Source organism: Pelodiscus sinensis, chromosome 3 (assembly GCF_052426305.1).
Source record: "Pelodiscus sinensis isolate ZL-2025 chromosome 3, ASM5242630v1, whole genome shotgun sequence".
NCBI classification, from domain to species: domain Eukaryota; kingdom Metazoa; phylum Chordata; order Testudines; family Trionychidae; genus Pelodiscus; species Pelodiscus sinensis.
The window spans coordinates 32764107-32784091 of record NC_143054.1 but is presented as its reverse complement, the minus strand read 5'-3'; the positions used below and the strand labels follow the sequence as shown (position 1 = coordinate 32784091).

Genomic DNA, 19985 nt, shown 5'->3' with positions numbered 1-19985 from the left:
GGGAGGGAGTAGGTCAAGGGGGCCACCAGGCAGCAGTCATAAGATAAGCAGAGGAGGGAGATTAGCTGCTGGTGGGTATGCTGCACCTACTAATTATTCCCTGTGGGTTCTCTACACCCAGAGCACCCACAAAGACAATACTTAAGCCCTTAGAAGTGAAATATCAGCTAAATTTACCACTGACTGTAGAAAATAGTGCCCTATGGCTGTAGTCATGCCCATGAGCTACCCTGCCAACTCCCCTTACTGTCCTAACTTGGCCCTTGAGACTGTACTCATGATTGGAACTGCTGCTGTGCCCCATGAATCCCAAGGAGAAGTGAGATGTAGTGCTTGTGATGTATGTGCATTAAAAGGAGTTCAGTATGCCAACTTTCCATTTTATCTTGTGAATACACTCCATGCATAGGAGTACTCGTATCTTTTGCTGCTGGAAATGTGATCTGAAGAATCTCTCCAGCCACAATAGTGGAGCAGCTTAGTCAGATTAGGAGGAAAAGGAAGAGGACACAGGATGGTATGTTCCAAATGATCCTGCAAGTCACTTTGTATACCAATCATGGAGCTTGGAGAATCACCCCTACTGACAGCATGGACAAGGATAGAGTAGAGAAGAGAACAACAAGAGACATCCAGAGGATGTTAGACCTTTTCAAGAAAACAACAGACATGCTAGAGAGCGTTGAAGACAGGGCAGCTATTCCAAGGGCAGCTACTCCAGGAGCAGGAGGAGTATGTGTGCATTTGATGCCAGGAGCTCCTGGCCCTCAGACTGCATACAGATTTTGGAGTACAGGGTGGCTGAATTGGAGGAGCTAAGGGAGGCAGAGAGGTACATAGATGAGGCTTTCCAGGACACTGAAGAACTGTTCTAGTTCCAGTCAGACAGCCCCTGTGCTGTTAAGGAGGACGAAAGGCTTAGGAAAGGAAAAAAATCAACTGGAGAAAAGGGAAATGATCCCACAATTGGCACCCTCCTTCCAGAGAATGTTATGGTATTTTCTTGCACTGAGTATACATCTCCAGGGGAGGGAACTCCAGTCATTAGGAAAAGGCAGGTGTTAGTAATGGGGGATTTGATTATTAGAAACATAGATAGCTGGGTTTGTGATGACCAGGAGAACCATATGGTGACTTGCCCGCCTGGTGTGAAGGCTGTGGATCCCTCAAGACATCTAGATAGACGTATGTGTAGCGCTGGGGTGGAGCCGGTGGTTGTGGTACAGGTAGGTTCCAATGACATAGGGAAGGGTAAGAGAGAGGTTCTAGAGGCTAAATTTAAGTGGCTAGGAAAGAGATTGAAATCCAGGATCTCTAGCGTAGCGTTCTCTGAAATGCTTCCAGTTCCATGTGCACAGCCAGGTAGGCAGAACTTCAGAGGCTCAAGGTGTGGATGAGACAATGTGTAGAGAGGAGGGATTTAGTTTAATTAGGAACTGGAGAATCTTTGGGGTTAGGGGGAGCCTATACAGGAAGGATGAGCTCCACCTAAACCAACAAGGAACATGCTGGCACTTAACGTTAAAAAGGTTGTAGAGCAGTTTTTAAAATAAGGGCTGGGGAAAAGTCTACAGGAGGAACACATGGATCAGACAGAGACATCTCTTAGGGGAGGATCTATTAATAGAGATACGCTTTGTTCTAGTCGGGGAGATCAGATGAGACAATCAAATGAAAATGTCTAATATCAGGAAATGGCAGACAAATAGTGACAAATTATTAAAGTGCTTATACTCAAATACTAGAAGTTTAAATAATAAGACGGGTGAACTAGAGTGCCTCATTTTAAAAGAGGATATTGATATAGTAGAAACTTGGTGGAATGAGGAAAAAAAATCAATGGGACAGTCATACAAGGGTATAAAAAGATATGGGAAGGACAGATCAGGTCATGTGGTTGGAGAAGTGGCACTGTGAAAGAAAATGTAAAATCTAACAATTGAAGTAAACAATTTAAATAAGACAAACTGTTCTATGGATAGTAATTCCATGGTCCAATAATAAGACTATAGCAATAGGGATATATTATTGACCACCCAATCAGGCCAGTGATAGTGACTATGAAATGCTAAGGAAGATTAGAGAGGCTATCAAAATAAACTCAATAATAGCAGGGGATTTCAAATAATCTCATATTGACTAGGTACACATCACCTCAGGATGGGATGCAGAGATAAAATGTCTTGAGAACTTAAATGACGGCTACAGGCAGTCCCCGGGTTACATGGATCCGACTTACATCGGATCCCTACTTACAAATGGGGTGAGGCAACCCTGCACTAGCTGCTTCCCCCCAGCAGACCAAGGAGACGCGAAGCTAGCACCCCCCCTCCCCCAGCAGACCAGGGAGACACAGAGTGGCTTTTCTCAGCAGACACCTCAGCTTGAGAATAAAGGACTGAGGGAAGTGAGGTGTGGGAGAATAAAACTGAGCTCTGGAGAAATGTTTGGCTAGAGTTTCCCCTACAATATGTACCAGTTCCGACTTACATACAAATTCAACTTAAGAACAAACCTATAGTCCCTATCTTGTACGTAACCCAGGGACTGCCTGTATTTTGAAATAACGTGTCTAGACACAAAATGCATTTCGAAATAGCGTTTTGTTATTTCGAAATAGCATGTCCACACTGATAGGATGCTGTGTCCCATTTAAGGCCGGACAGAACCAGTTCTGGCAGGGCATCAGGACAGGAGTTAGCCTCAGGCAGCAGCCACACAAGGTATCTGAGACCTGTGCTGAAAGGGACTCCCCCCCCCCCACCCACACACACACACACACACACTGAACAGTCAGTTAAGGTTTCCCTGCTTGCTTACCTCGCTGAGGGATAGCAAAGCATTATTTTCCTCTGTGTGCTCTGGTTGCCCTCAATCAGGACACCACAGCACTCAGGACATCTGCAGCAAGGAGCCGGAGCTGCCCCGGGCACCCTGGTGCTTCTCCCGGGCATGTTGCCCCTTCCCCTCCCACCGTGGCGCTCGGCTGAGTTCTGCACTGTTCAGCCGGGCCACGGTGGGGGAAGCAAGTGGCAGCAAGCGGCCGTTTGAGGTCTGCACTCCCCATGCAGCACAGGGGTGCTGCATGGGGACTGTGGACACCAGACGGCCATTTGCTCTCCCGCTGCAGCCTGGCTGAGCGGCACAGAACTCAGCCAAGCACCTCGGCAGGAGGCAAGAGTGCCCCCCACAGGCAAGACTGTAATTCTACAGCATTATAGACTCTCAGACATTGGGCTACTAATATATATATATATATATATGATAAGCGTCTACACAGCGCTTATTTCAAAATAGCAGAGGGCTTATTTCAAAATTGGTAAACCCCATTCCATGAGGAATAATGCCAATTTCAATTTAATTTTGAAATAGTTTGGCTGTGTAGACGTTGGTAAAGTTATTTTGAAATAACAGTTGTTATTTCAAAATAAATATTTTGAGTGTGTCTAAACAGCTAAGTACATCAGAAGCAGTAACCCAGCTGAACAACCAGTGGGGCCCTTGGACTATCGAGATCATAAAGAAGTACTCAAAGATGATGAAGCCATTGCAGAGCAGCTAAAATGAATTCTTCACTTAAGTATTCACAGCTGAGAATATTGGGGAGATTCCCAAATCTGAGCCATTCTTTTTAGGTCACAAATCTGAGGAATTGTCCCAGATTGAGGTGTCATTAGAAGAGGTTTTGGAACAAATTGATAAACATTAACAAGTCACCTTGTTAATATGAAATGTGAAATTGTGGAACAGTTCAGTGTGGTTTGTAACCTATCCTTTAAATCAGATTCTGTATCTAATGACTGGAAGATAGCTAACATGACACCAATATTTAAAAAGGGGTCTTGAGATGATCCTGGCAATTATAGACTGGTAACCAAGGGTCTGTCATGGGACCAATCTTATTCACCTTATTGATAAAAGACTTGAAGAAAGGGGTAAACAGTGAGGTTGCAAAATTTGCAGATGATACTAAATTGCTCAAGATAGTTAAGACCAAAGCAGATGGAAAAGCTTCAAAAGAACTCACCAAACCAAGTGATTGGACAAAAAAAAAAAAAAAAAAAAAAAAAGGCAAATGAAATTTAATCTTGATAAATGTAAAGTAATGCACATTGGAAAAAATAATCCCAACTATTTATACACAATATGATGGGAACTAATTTGGCTACAGTTACTCAAGAGAGCTCTTGGAGTCATTGGGGATAGTTCTCTGAAAACATCCACTCAATGTACAGTGGAAGTCAAAAAAGCAAAGAGAATGTTAGGAATCATTAAGATATTCTCTCTTATTCTGTATCCCTTTTTATTGCCTCTATAGAAAACCATGGTACGCCCACATCATGAATACTGCATACAGATGTTGTTGTCTCATCTCAAAAAAGATCTATTGGCATTGGAAAAAGGTTCAGAAAAGGGCAACAAAAATAATTAGGGGTTTGGAATGAGTCCCATATGAAGAGAGATTAAAAAGACTTGGACTTTTAAACTTAGTAAAGAAGAGACTAGAGGGGGAGGAAGGGGAGAGAAGAAATGATAAAGCTCTATGAAATCATGATTGGTGTGGAAAAAGTGAATAAGGAAAAGTTATTTACTTATTCTCACAATATAAGAACTAGGGGTCACCAAATGAAATTAATAGGCAGCAGGTTTAACACAAATAAAAGGAAGTTTTTCTTCACTCAGTGTATAGTCAGCCTGTGGAACTCCTTGCCAGAAGATGTTGGGAAGGCTAGGACTTTACCAGGGTTCAAAACAGAGCTAGATAGCTATTGATGGATCTAACCTCCATGAATCTATTAGCTAGGATGGGTAGGAATGGTGTCCCTAGCCTCTGTCTGGAAAGTTGACAGGAGAGGAGTCACAAGAGGATTACCTGTTGTGTTCCCTCCCTTTGGGGCATCTGATATTGGCCACTGTCAGCAGACAGGATGCTGGACTAGATGGACCTTTGGTCTGACCCATTCTTATATTCTTATCTTGAACCTAAAGGTCGACAACATACCCATTCTTGCCTCTCTCTGAAGTCCACAGATAGCTGCATTCTAGTACCTCTCCCCCCCACACACTTCATGTGGTATCTTGGTCCACTTTCCTATCTTGCCACTCCAAGACAGAAGACAGTATAAGAAACTGCAGCCATATATACACCAACCGTGTCGCACAGGTCAGTATGTGTTTGTGAAACAGAAGGGACTCCTCCCCCCCTCCCCCCCCTCCAATGGTTCTTTCCTGTATTTATAATGTTTCATTCAGTTATAAATATCTGTTTGCATGTATTTGTGGAAACTCAATTTATCTTGATTAATTCACAACATGTGCTGGCTGGAGCGGACATCATTTACAGAGAATATCAATAGGTGCATTTGCAATGTTATATTCCTACACACTCAGCACTCATTTACAAGATTCATACCAGGGTGCTAAAATCAATGCCCAGCAAGAGCACACTACTGTGGATCACGATTAAATTTGTCTTTCGAAGCCTCTTGGAGAAATATAACTCCCTGTTGAGGTCTTTTAACCCTGGTATCTAGCTGCTCAAAAATCAGTAGACAGTTATTCCACCTTCACTCTCCACAGTGGCAGAAACTCACTCCATTTGTTTCACAGATGTTTTGACGCACACAGCAGACAGATATAACCATTGGGATATTTTCCTCACTGAAGGCTAATCTCATGATTAGACATTGCCAGTGGTCTTTCAAATGACCAAAAGCATATTCCACTGTCATACCGCCCCTGCTGTTGAAGTGCTCCTTGCTGAGGTCATGAAGAGAAGGGAAAGCTGAGTATCCAAGAATCACTATTGGCATTTCACCATCACTAGTGGGAATCCTTTAGTCTGGAAAGAGTCCCTGCTTCCAGCTTTCTGAACAGGCCTGAATTCTTGAAGATGCATGAATCATGCACCTTTCCTGACCATCCACATAGATGTCCCTGGTATCCACTAGTGCTCACAATACTGTAGAAAAATAGCCTTTTCCATTGATGCACTCTGTGGTAAGGTACTCTGATGCCAAAATAAAGGTGTGTGTGCCATCTATCACCCTCTGCAGTACAGGAATCCCATTGCTGCAAAACCATCCACTATGTACTGCACATTTCCCAGAGCCAGCCTGTCAGAGCAAGATGTAGTTAGTGGCCCTGCACACTTGCATCACTGCAACCACCACAGTGGATTTCCCAACTCCAAATTGACTCCTGACTGATCAATAGTTATCTGGCATTGCCAGCTTTCAGTGATCACCACTCACTTCTCCACTGCCAGTGCAGTTCTTACTACATCCAAGAACTGGGGCAAGCTCCACACATACACTTTCGGGAATGTGGCCTTGTTTCTTATGCCCTCCTCCCCAACTTTCACAGCTTTGCTAGCCAGTGCTACAGTGTCTCCCCCAGGCTTACAGAGACCACCATGAGGCTGGCCAGACAGCCCAGGGCTCCTAATACCACACTGTCAGTGCCACACCCTCTCTCCCTATTGGCTGGACAAGAAGCAGCAAAGACCTGGTCTGGGTCTATGTGCACAGCAAGGTAGGTACTGATCCCTGCCCAGACCGGGCTGAAACACTCCCTATACCATTCCACCCTCCAGGATATTTCCACCACTCCATTCCCAGACAGCAGGGAGGCTGAAACAGGAATGATATGCAAGTTTGCATCCCACCCAACTTTTCAGAAATGGCAGCCGCTGACATTAGTATCACCCTACTACAGTACCAGAGGGAACAGTTGTTTCCTGTACTCAGCATAACGAGCTACTATGATCCCTGAGACACTTCAGTGTTAAACAAAGACCACAACAGTGAATGAAAGATTTATAATGGTGAGACTTGCATATCAGGTGCCTAATCCTTTCAGGACACACAAGAGAACTTCGTGCATCTGAGGGTACTGAGGGAGTTGGCAAATGTCATTGTGGAGTCTTTGGCTATTATCTTTGAAAAGTTGTGGAGATCGGAGGAAATCCCGGATGACTGGAAAAAGGCAAATGTAGTGCCCATCTTCAAAAAAGGGAAGAAGGATGATCCAGGGAACTATAGGCCGGTCAGTCTTATCTCGGTTCCTGGAAAAATCATGGAAGGGATCTTTAAGGAATCCATATTGAGGCACTTGGATGAGAGGAAAGTGATTAGGAATAGTCAGCATGGATTCACAAAGGGCAAGTCATGCCTGACCAATCTGATTAGCTTCTATGATGAGGTAACTGGCTCGGTGGACATGGGAAAGTCAGTGGATGTTATATACCTTGACTTTAGCAAGGCTTTTGATATGGTCTCCCACAATACTCTACTCTGCACTAGTTAGGCCTCAGCTGGAGTACTGTGTCCAGTTCTGGGCGCCACATTTCAAGAAAGATGTGGAAAAATTGGAAAGGGTACAGAGAAGAGCGACAAGAATGATAAAAGGTTTAGAGAACATGACCTATGAAGCCAGGCTTCATGAACTGGGCTTGTTTAGTTTGGAAAAAAGAAGATTAAGGGGGGACATGATAGCGGTTTTCAAATATCTAAAAGGGTGTCACAAGGAGGAAGGAGAAAATTTGTTCCTCTTGGTTTCTGAGGACAGGACAAGGAGTAATGGGCTTAAAGTGCAGCACGGGAGGTTTAGATTGGACATTAGGAAAAAAATTCCTAACTGTCAGGGGGGTCAAATATTGGAATAAATTGCCAAGGGAGGTGGTGGAATCTCCCTCTCTGGAGATATTTAAGAACAGGTTAGACAGACATCTGTCAGGGATGGTGTAGACAGAGCTTGGTCCTGCCTTGAGGGCGGGGGACTGGACTCGATGACCTCTTGAGGTCCCTTCCAGTCCTATTATTCTATGATTCTATGAATATTCTTGCCAGCAAGTTAAAGGATTGTGGATTGGATAAATGGACGGTAAGATGGATAGAAAGCTGGCTAGAAGGCCAGGCCCAGCGGGTAGTGATCAATGGCTTGATGTCAGGATGGCGGTCGGTTTCTAGTGGAGTGCCCCAAGGTTCGGTTCTAGGACCGGTTTTGTTCAATATCTTTATTAATGATCTGGATGAGGGGATGGATTGCACCCTCAGCAAGTTTGCGGATGACACTAAGCTGGGGGGAGAGGTAGATACGCTTAAGGGCAGAGATAGGGTACAAAATGACTTAGACAAATTGGAGGATCGGGCCACAAGAAATCTGATGAGGTTCAACAAGGACAAGTGTAGAGTCCTGCACTTGGGACGGAAGAATCCCAAGCATAGTTACAAGCTGGGGACCAACCGGTTAAGTAGTAGTTCTGCAGAAAAGGACCTGGGGGTTACAGTGGATGAGAAGCTAGATATGAGTCAGTGTGCCCTTGTAGCCAAGAAGGTTAATGGCATATTAGGTTGCATTAAGAGGAGCATTGCCAGCAGATCCAGAGATGTCATCATTCCCCTTTATTCGGCTTTGGTGAGGCCGCATCTGGAGTATTGTGTCCAGTTCTGGGACCCCCACTACAAAAAGGATGTGGAAGCATTGGAGAGGGTCCAGCAGAGGGAAACCAAAATGATTAGGGGGCTGGAGAATATGACCTATGAGGAGAGGCTGAGGGACTTGGGTCTGTTTAGTCAGCAGAAGCGAAGAATGAGGGGGGATATGATAGCAGCCTTCAACTTCCTGAAAGGAGGTTCCAAAGAGGATGGAGAGAGGCTGTTCCCAGTAGTGACAGATGGCAGAACAAGGAGCAATGGTCTCAAGTTGTGGTGGGAAAGGTCCAGGTTGGATATTAGGAAAAACTATTTCACTAGGAGGGTGGTGAAGCACTGGAATGGGTTACCTAGGGAACTAGTGGAGTCTCCATCCCTAAACACCTCTAAGTCTCAGCTTGACAAAGCCCTGGCCGGGTTGATTTAGTTGGAATTGGTCCTGCCTAGAGCAGGGGGCTGGACTTGATGACCTTCTGAGGTCTCTTCCAGTTCTATGATTCTATGAACTGTGTGCAGTTCCTAGCCCTGCCACAGACTCATTTTGTAATCTTGAGAAAGTCCCTTAGGGTATGTCTACACTGCACAGCTATTTCAGGATACCTGAGATGTCCCCAAATAGCTACCCCACATCTACACAAGCCATGTGTTATTTTGAAATATTTTTTCAAGTAATGGATACATGCTAGTTAGCCATCCCAGTAAACCTCATTGCACAAGGGATGGCTTGAAACAGTGCATTATTTCAAAATTTGGCACCGTGTAGATGCACCAAATTTCCAAATAGATTTGAATTAAGATATGCAAATTGTGTATCTTACTTGGAGACTAGGGTACTATGTAGATGCACCTTTAGTTTCTGTGTCTCAGCTCCAATGTTTGTGAGCTATTCTGACAAATACCGAGAGGGACTCCATAACAAGGACCCTGCATAAATAAATAATTCCCTAGCACATCACCAGAGTACAACTTACTTTTTGTAATGCAAACTGTGTGCAATTCCTATGTTCCTGTAAGAACAATTAACTCAAATAAAGAACAAGGTATCCTATCTTTGATGACACAGACTTGCTATATAGATGATGATTGTTTCAGTTGTCATAGCTGAAGATAATTTTTTTTTAAATTTTATGCAAATCACTGGATGTTAAAGCACAAGACTCCAAACAGAGACCCAATGTTTATCTGGCAGCATTCATTATCTGTCATAATAATAAAATCTAAGACAGATTTGAAAGCTGAGTATCTTCTTAATTTGTAGTTACAATTACCACAAAATGAAGTATCAGGTTACAAATGACAAATCTTCATTTTTCAAAGGAGGAATCTGTGTTCACAATGATCAAGCCATGTGGGAAAAGAACCATATTCTAAACTTCACAGCCACCTTGCAATTCTACTTACACTGAAGTCACTGAAGTTGCAGCAGGGATTCATTTACCTCTAAAAGCATGTTTAATCAGTTCAATATGATGCCTGAAGTTATGATATTGGGAATGGTTGACTTTACTTTGTTACATAGTAACAAGTATCTTAACATGATCTTATGTTATTTATAAACCTCAACTACCCACCCGGAGAAATAAAAAAGCAAATTGAAAGAGCCAGACGAATAACTAGAAACCAACAACTTTCAAGAAAACCAACAATAGAACACCACTTGTCATCACTTACAGCCCCCAACTTAAACCTGTCCAACACATTATCAATAAACTACAGCCTATACTGGAACAGGATACTAAACTCCGAGAGGCTCTGGGAGACAGACCCATAGTCTCCTATAGACAACCACCTAACCTCAAGATGATTCTTACCAACAACCACAGGACATACCACACTAATACAAACCCTGGTACCTTCCCTTAAAACAAGGTTTACTTCTATTAAGACAAGCTCTTAGTCATCAGTGTTGCAGAGATACATGCTGTGGGGGTCAATCTTCTGGTGTTCTATTTAGTGGGTCTAGCAAAGACCTGCTAAAAATCGAACTCTGACAGCACCCGTCAACCACAGTACTTCTCGTAAAGAGTAAAGGAAGTTGATGAGAGCATTCCTTCCATTGACCTCCCACTGTTGGACTGCCCCAGATAACTTTATATAAGGTTGTGTCAACTCCAGCTATGCAGTTGTCCTAGCTAGAATTGCATGTTTTACATTGATTTTTTTCTGCTAGTATAGATCTGGCCTAATGAATGTATCTTTCATTATATACATATTAACTTCCAAAATAAATTATGCAATATGCTAAGGATAGCAGATAGTAAATATAAAAGGATAGTCAGAAAAATTAAATACTGTCCAAAGAATGTACTGTCCTTGCAATGTACTATTTTCACTAACAGACTAATTCTATTTGAGACTGGCTACATTCAGGCATGCCCATTCATTCACAGGCTGACTCCATAAATATCAGTTTTTCTTATTTTCTTACACTCACTATAATGGCAAGCACCACGGAGGCAAAAGGCAGGTTCACACGCATGGGTGGGTGTATGTGAAAGAGGAACGAAGAGAATTAAACTGGTAGTACCATATACTCACTGCTCCAGGGAAGGGAGGAAGTCCACCAAAGTAGAAGAGTAATAACATCTGCAACACGTCTTCAGAGAAAGCCCATTAGAATGTAGATGCTTTTATCTGTTTTTGTAAACAAGGTAGAACCCAGTGTATCATTGAATAATAAATCAATGCATTATGTTAATTCCACTATTTATAGTTGGAAATATCCTTTTTATTCACCTGACAAATATTTCAAGAAAGTGTGTCTTTAAAAACCAAGGACAAGCAGAAAAGCCCACCTAGGACATCTCATTTGCACATGTAAACATTCAAGTTTAATCCATTTCTTTCTTATCTAGTGGTAAGAGACTTGACTACTATAGCACCACAGCATGTTCCGTTCTATAACCCAAAAACAGTTAAAACCACCCTCCTTGATTACATATGCTTTTTTTTTTTATAACTCCAGGTGTTCATTGGCAAATGCCAGCCATCCAGCTCAAAGTAAGTAGCACAAAAAAAAAAAAAAAAAAAAAAGTAGGAAATTTCTGATCTAGGGATGGACATTTGGGGTCAGCAGGGACTTGTATAGTAAGTGCCCATGAATGAAAGAATTAAGCAACTCATGTTTTAGTAGCTTGAATGTGATAGTTAGTAAGAAGGGTTAGATTGCACTGTAGTACTCATGCCAGACCAGGGAAGTATGGATTAGGAAGGTTCAACCTGTCCTATGGCAGTTACAGCAAATACATGGTGGGGGAAGGGATGGAAATCTCAGAGAACATGTATCTGCACTTCTCATGTCACTTTAAGAACATAAGAATGGCTGTACTGGATCAGACCAAAGGTCCTAGTATCCTATTTGCTTTTTTGACTGCTGCTGCACACTGTGTGGACGTTTTCAGAGAACTATCCATGATAACTCCAAAATCTTTCCTGATTAGTTGTAGCTAAATTAGCTCCCATCATATTGCGGTTTCTGGGCACTTCCACTACACATTGCAAGTGTGAACCTGCTTGCAGGGGATTTAACAATACAATGCTCAGTGAAATTTGCATATAAAAACTTTACATGAAATTACCTTTTCATGTGCTTCCCCCCTTTCCTTCCCAGAAATAATTCATGAAAGCCACATAGTCTGCCAAGGTCACTGGAACAATTTATATCATGGGGCCTTTGAACTAAGCTATAAACTCTGTATACAGTAGAACCTACCTCAAGCCGCATCCCCAGAATCCTAGTTGCTGCACCCATTTAACCAGTACCAGGTTTATATGTAATGGCACCAGTGGTGCTGGGCCCACACCCAGAAGGCACCATGTCACCTAGTCCATGGCCACCCACCATGCTCAGCCTCTTCCTATATTCACCCCAAGGCATTGCCTGCTGCTTGCTCCACTTGCACTCTTCTCCATGCAAGCTTTGGGGATTCACAAAAGATTAATCTAACCCTACATGTGGCCAGACAACTCTATGTGCCAGGGCCTTTCTTCCTTCCCATTGTCCCACTGACATTTGAAGATCAGTGCCCCAGGAATCCTAGAAGTAGTAATTCCCTGGACACCGTCAGGAACAAGGACTGGAACTGTTCTTTGCTCTAAACAGAGCACAAAAATAGCAAAAGGGATTTGCACACCTGTCTTCCTGGGTAGCTACTCAAGAGCAACTGGCAGTTTCAGCCATATTGTGTGTGACTTCAGGATACTGGAGACAAAATTCATGTCTCTAATCCACAATACAGAAGGCTATGGAATTTGGACCACAGACTAAGCAGAGCTCCCCGTAATGGCAGTGTAAGCTGCCAGAGGATCAGCCATGAAATATGCAATATGGGTCCACTGAACAGTTAACAGATTGGGAGTCAGTGCAGAGGGAGGGAGATTTTCCCTCTCAGCTTGTACACAAAAGCATAGGCTTCTAAAGTATAAAGAATAGAATTTGTATGGTACAAAAATTTTATTGGATTTGATTTACTTAAAGCTGATTCCTGACATTTTTAAGATAATCTTCTCCTCCCCAACCCAACAAGCTCAAAGAAACTAATTCCACAACATACTTGAAGCAGTCTCAGGTATTTGAGTGCTGAGTTCACTCCTCTATTTCTAGAGCCAGACTGCAACTTTACTGTGATGGAAAAGCCTGCTGAAAACTTAGCTAAACAGATGATCACATTCCTGAGTTTGTTTTGCTTAGTTAGCATTTTTGCTCACTGTGAGGTGTTTTCCTTGGATGGATACCTACAAATACACCACTGACCTCAGCCCGCACAAAGCAGGCCAGCACGGACAAACAGAGCCAATTGGACATGCACTATAAATCACCACCCACATCCTTCCAGCAGCAGAAACGAAATGCAGAGGAGGAGGGGTGAAAACAACTGGTGAGTGTTACACATGAGGAGAGTATTCAGTGTCACCAGCTGGAAACACTCAGTGCTGAAGAAGGTATCAGCATTTGCTGGCTTTGCACTGGATAAAGGGCTAATGTTCTAAATAAATATGGTCACACTACATAGTTCTGGTACAGGCAAGTTGTTCTTTATTTAAATTTTTATAAGCACACACCCATCCAGAGTACTAACTACATTCACAGAATGTAATTACAAATACAAATCTGGACCAAAATATTAGCTCTTCCCTATCTAAAGCCATATTTAGACACTTGCATCAGGTAGCAGATGTGCAGTAACCACTGCACAAATATTGTCAATTGCATTGAGTTGTTGATTCTGATCTGAGTCTGAAACCATACATTGTTATAGCTCAGATCTCTAGCCACAATACAAATAAATAATGATGTCCCCACCTCTTCATGTCAGTTACAACTACAGCTCTCTCTAAGATGCATGCGTGGCCATGCACAAAAAATTCTGGGTCCATCCACCTCATTTGCAGAGCTGTGAAGCAGCACTCGTCACTCACTTTCCTGCTTCAAGGTGAGTGGTGGGTTCTGGCTTGGCAGAATGCCACGTAGTCCAGCGTGCAGTAGCTGGAACCAGGCAGTGGCGAGGTGATCCCTGTTGGGGCAGCCTTACCCTGGCCCTGGTTCCTGCTCTGTGGCAGCCACATGGTCTAGTCAGCAGGGCTGCATGATGGAGCGAGGCTGATCTGGGGGCTGGGACTGCTGGGAGGAGAGGCGAGGCGAGCCATGTGTCCGGTGGTGGAGGACCCAGCAGGGCCAAAGCTGGAGCATGTTAGGCAGCAGCGGCAGCCCTGGCCAGCTCCAAGTCTGGGGAAGGAGCTCTGACAGCTGTAGCGGGGCAGGCTGCATTTCCAGGGCTGGGAAGGCACCAGTCTGCAGTGCTCAGCTCAGGAGTGGGGGTGGGGTGCAGGGCACCCCCCAGGCTGGGAGATGCAGGCACGGTCCTGCTGTGCCAGGGGCTCACAGGGAGCTTCCCTTAAACCCCATGTCCAGATTTAGATCATAGATCTGCTTTGCTGATGATTGTAAAAATGATAGTTATTAAAAACAAATCAGCATAGTATCAAGCCTGTTCATTACTCAAGACAGCTAAAAGCGATCTTTATATTATATAGAAAGAATGGCCTTTCATTATACCATTCAAAAGTGCAATCCCCAAGGGACATTGTTTCAAGGAGAAATGGAGAGTGTCTAGTTAGTGGGTAGAACAAGATACTGGAAATCAAGGCTATTATTTTTTAGTCTGCTCTTTGTATTTACATGTGCGTGTGTGATTTGTTAGTAATTGGTGGGTGCAACAGTGTCACATCCGAACAAGCACACGTGACCTCAATATTGGTGCACAGGTCAAAACTCATGCTACTCATGGATGGAAAAATCTTAGAGGGAACACAGATTATAACTGCCCTGCCAGTGCCTTGGGAAGTCTCCTTTGCTCTAAAGCTCTCAAACCTTAGCAACCCCAGGACCCCCATTTTTATTTAAAATTCTTTGCAGACTCCCAAGCCTACCAATGTCCTTGAAAAGCTCTGTTAAGTTACCACTAATATTATTATGCATCTTCACTTGAGTCAACATCGTTTTCACATTTTAACCAGCAATCCATAATGCCATACCACAAGGTTATGAACATGAGCTTCAAGGCACACGTGTCAGCTTTTAATTTTGAGCACCCAGGCAAACCCTCCCTGCTCCAGTGTGCCCAGTCTCCAGTGCTGGCTGCCCATGGCACATGGATTCATACTCTGCAACTCTTGGAGGAGCAGGATCAGCCCTCCAAAGCTAGTAGGCCTGAATGCAGAACTCACACTGATATGCTGTCAGATTGGTAGGGATTGCTTTCGTCTGATTTTCACATCTCCACACAATCTGCAAGTTATCACCCAGGCTGCCTCTACCACCAGATGATCAACTGCCTGCAATAGAACATCTGTTGAGGGCATAGGTGCAGATCCTGGGGCTGAGCATAGAGTCAAAGGCGTGCAGTTGAGCAGCAGGGCTGGCGGCCCTGGCTATAGTTCATGATTGCCTGGAGAGCCCTTTCAGACCACAGATCTGCAGAACCCTAATTGAGAATTGTTGCTCTGAAGGAAAGTGGGTACATGGTTACTACCTCCTCCATTGGCTGTGGTGGCAAAGTAACTGTGGTCTTGCCAACCACAATTATTTTAAAACAAAAAACAAACCAAAATCCAAGCAAGGATAGGGCTAGTCAATGGCTTTGTAGAAGTCCTGTTTGAGGTGGCACATAGGTGTCCTACCTCAAGAGTTGTCAGGGAATGAGTGACATGGAACAAGCCTGTGAAACTTGAAGCTACTAACAGGAAGTAGGCTAGTAAGACAATGTAGAGTAGAGTAGAGCAGTTACATCAAAATTTGTCAAATAAAGGCTTTAACCCAAAATGGTCTTGGAAAACATTTTTTCACCTGCTCTACTCTAAGTTTTCCCCTGTCCCCAAAACTTCCTCTCTCTCCCATCCCACTTTTCCTTGGAGGAAAAGGGAAAGACTATTTGGAGGAATGAAAATATTTCCATGTAGTCAGAAAAGCAAAAGACCTACCAATAAAAACCCTCAAATCTGTGAGCATTGGCTAACATGAAATTTATTTCAGAAAATGTTTTCAACCTCTTCTATATTAGAGCTTCTAATGTAAATCCAGCACCGTTCATTATATCGTTGGAGCATTTTGCTGAAATCTGACAGTCCTTGCGGGGGAATCCATACCTTGTAACATCCATACCTAGTAGCATCCTTACCTCACAAGTTCTCTTTAGCAAATTAAAAAAATATTGTTTATGCAATGTCCTTTGCTTTTATATTGCTGTTGTGCACTGTGATAACAGTACACATGATGTTTCTACAATAACTCCCTAAACAGGAGACTCTAGCATATACCATCTTTCAATAATCTAACTTAACAATAAATCTAATACTTATAATGAAAGGTTATGGAGGGGAAAGTAAGAGACTTTACTATGTGAATGAATAGAAGTATTCTGAATCATAAAAAGACTGGAAATGAACTAAAAAAAAAAAAGTAGCAAGTCAGAACTATTCCATAAAAAGAGTAACATACATATGGAATAAGTTACTAGGAAAGATGATTAGAATGAAGCATGTAAAGGAGTACGAGACACCTGTCTTTTTTATTATGTGATTTTCTCTTCCTCTTCTCTGGAGAAGGAAAGGATTTGGGAGCATAATTTTACTTCCTTTTAAAAATTAAGCCATGCTAAGGATACATCTACACAGCAGCATTATTTTAAGATATTTTGAAGTTTTTATTCCAAAATACCTTATTTCAAAGTAGTGGGACTACACTGCAAATGCCCATTGAAATAGTGCTGATGTATTTTGAAATAAAGCAGCCACACTCATTGGAGCCTCAATCACATTTAAGCCCTCTCCCCCCCCCCCCCCGTACTCCCCAAGCACTTTAAGCAAGGCATCAAAACAGCAGTCACTTCCTAGAGCTGCTGCCTGAAATTCGTGCTTAAAGGGACCCTCTCCCTCCCCCCGCATAGTTGCATCTCAGGCTATGTCTAGATTAAGAAGTTTTTCCCGGGAAAACTCTGCTGTATCCAGGGAACCCATCTCATCTCCCAAAAGAATACATTTGCTCTTCCTCAAAAAAATGTCGGAAGGCCCTGTATTTTTCATTTCACAGGGAGGACGGGCTCTTCCAAAAAAGGAGGTTTTCAAAATTTGGCCCAGTGTAGATGGGCCAAATTTCGGAAAAGCCTCTTCTGAAAAAAAGACAGAAAAAGGTACGCAAATTGCGGAGTGCAGTTTGCATCCCTTTCTCCGATAAAAATCCATAGTCTAGACGTAGCCTTAGGCTCCTCTTCTTTGCCTATCTCCTTGGGAGACAGCAAACCCATTCCACTGCCTGCTTGCCCTTTCAGACATCACAACGCTCCAGCCATGGAGCTGTACCTGCTAAAAGCAGTCTGCAGATCCTGGGCATCATGATGCACCTCCTGGTGCAGTTTTTGCAGGCTGCTCTCATGGCACTGAAGAACCAGGACCCACCTCTCCCTGCATGGCACCTCCTCACTTCTCTCCACATGCAGAAGAGCCCCTCCTGGCTTCCCATGTGCACGGTGCACTGCCGCTGCATCCGGGACACCAGTTCCAACTGGTGGGACCGGATCATCATGGAGCGGTTGGACGACCAGCAGTGGCTCCAGAACTTCCACATGCAGAAGGCCACCTTCCTGGAGTGGTGCGAGTGGCTCGCCCCTGCCCTCAGGTGACAGAACACCCACATACAACCCACCATCTCCCTCCAAAAGCAGGTCACCATCGCCATTTAGAAGCTTGCCTTGCTCCATTGGAAGCCAGTTTGGTATTCAGAGACTGACTACTGGAGCCGGGCTTGGGCAGGTATGACTCTTACTATGTTATTGGGAGGGGGTGAACTGCAGGAATGGGGGTCCCTAGGGAAGGGTAGTGGAAGGTTTTCCAGTCCTGGCTCACAAAGCCCTGCCAGGAGATGGGGTTAGTCTTGGTGTGTGAGCCTCCCAAGGGCTCTGGCAACCCTGTTACTCTCCGTCTTCTTCTCCAGGTGGTGAGGGCCATCCTGCTGCACAGGGTCATCCTCCTCGGTGACATGGACGATGTGCTTGGAGCAAGGCCATGTGTGGCCTACACAGTGGGCCCTTTCCTGCAGGGTCACAGACGTCCCTGGGGAGAGACTTGCTACTCCCATGTCCTTGGGTTAATCAGGCATGGGAAGGTACTAGCCAGGCCAGGAGCCTGCAGGCAGGAGGGGACTACAGGGCAGCTCAGCTTCCCTCCATGCTGTGCACATGCCAGGTCTGGAAGTGGCAGCATTCTGCAGGGAGAGGACTTGTATCCCTGCCCCCTAGAGGAAAATGGGGGAAGGTGTGTGAGAACAGCAGTTGCGACATGCTACTGGAGTCCCCTCCATTTCCTTCCCCTCACAGCAGGCTCCCTTTGGAAGGGCTCAGTGTACTCTGCCTCGCTTGCCCAGGAGAGGATGCTGCCCCGAGAATGCAGGCGTGACCATGCGTGGCACTACTGTGTGTGCGCGCGCGCGCGCGCACACGTGCACACGCACGCGTAGACCCCATCCTCCTTAGTGGTGGCAGGGAGGCAGGCCTCTCCAGAAACCTTGTGAGCAGGAGCACAAGGATCCTCTATAGCAGCCTCCTGGGGCTGTGTGCTCTAGATTGGCACTCCACATGCACAGGCTACTGTGTGACCCTGAGGCCAAGAAGGCCAAGCAAGGAGTGTGTAGCCCCTCACCACCCACTGCCTCCCCCCGTGTATGTCTAGTGTCAGTTATGGAGCTCACCTGATGGGCCTTCCCCAGCTTTGTCTGATCCCTGAGCAACATCATGGGAGAGGGGAGTGAGCCCTAGGGTCAGGCTGAGCTCCTGTCTGGTGGGCATCATGGATTCAGTGGCTTGGTCCTGCTCTTCCTCAGCCACAGGCCTGCCCTCCAGGAGGGTGACAGTGGTCATATCCAGCCCAAAGTCCACAACAGTGAGGGAGTCAAGGACTGACACCCCTCCCCCCAGGATGTAGTGGAGCTGGTCAAAGTAGGAGCAGGTCTAGGGTGCTGCCCCTGAACAGTAGCTGTGCTCCCTGACCTTGGTGTAGGCCTGCTTAAGTTTTCCCCCTCTGACCCAGGCTGTCAACCATCTGTCCCTAGAAATCGGTATTCTTGCAGGTTTGCCTCTTCTTCCCAAACCTCAGTGAGATCCAAGGAATACAATTTTCAATCATATAATTGGATTTGCTGGCCAGTATCTCAGTTTAAAATTGAGCTGTGTCAATAAGGACTAAGGGACAGGAAAAGGCCATGTATCCAATGAATGTGTCTCAGGCTAGGTCTAGATTAAGAAGTGCTGGCAGCTGCGGGTGCTCAGGAGACATGTTGGGGTTTCCAATGGCAACAGGGAAGGTAAAGCTAGGAACTTGTGTGGCCGGGTGCTAGCATTGTGCCACAGACTGTTTCAATCATGGCTGCAGCTTTAAGGTCTGAAGGGGAAATATAGAGTTCTGATTAGAGTGGACAGAGCGGTCACTGGGGAACCTGAGACACCCTCTGGAGACCAGCTGTTATGAAATAACCTCAGCTGACTACACACCCTATTTCAAAATAACTGTTTCAAAATAGGTGTCATTGCTTGTGAAATGATGTTTACAGATTTCAAAAGAAGCCCATTATTTCAAAATTATTTTGAAACAGGCTTGCTATGTAGACGCTCACCTAGTTATTTCAAAATAACTCATGTTATTTCGAAATAAATCTGCGGTGTGCCCTAAGAGACAACAGGCAAGATTGGATACATGGCCTTTTCCTGTCCCTTAATCCTTATTGACACAGCTCAATCTTAAACTGAGATACTGGCCAGCAAATCCAATTATATGATTGAAAATTGTATTCCTGAGTGGGATGCAGACGAGCACTTGGTCAAGCTGGATTCTGACCTTTCCAAAGAAAAAGCTGTTTGGCAACCTGACATCTGCTAGATCTTTCCATTTTCCAGCTCATTGGTTTGATTTCTGGTTTCCTTCCCTGATGAACTGCACATTAAAAAGAACTACTGTGTCAAAAATGCCATCAAGAACTCATGATATTTAATTTTGATCAGTTCC

At 44.4% G+C, this 19985-nt stretch overlaps 1 long non-coding RNA gene across 2 annotated transcripts in view; it reads right to left on the bottom strand.

Annotated features, from left to right (window-relative positions):
- LOC142827578 (uncharacterized) overlaps positions 1–19985 on the bottom strand; it is a 48229-nt gene that overhangs the window by 16651 nt on the left and 11593 nt on the right. Inside the window, exon 2 of one of the 2 annotated variants that reach the window (XR_012902254.2) lies at positions 10963–11069. This is a non-coding gene — a long non-coding RNA (uncharacterized LOC142827578). The remainder of the gene's footprint in view (positions 1–10962; positions 11070–19985) is intronic. The other variant, XR_012902253.2, reaches the window with a different exon arrangement.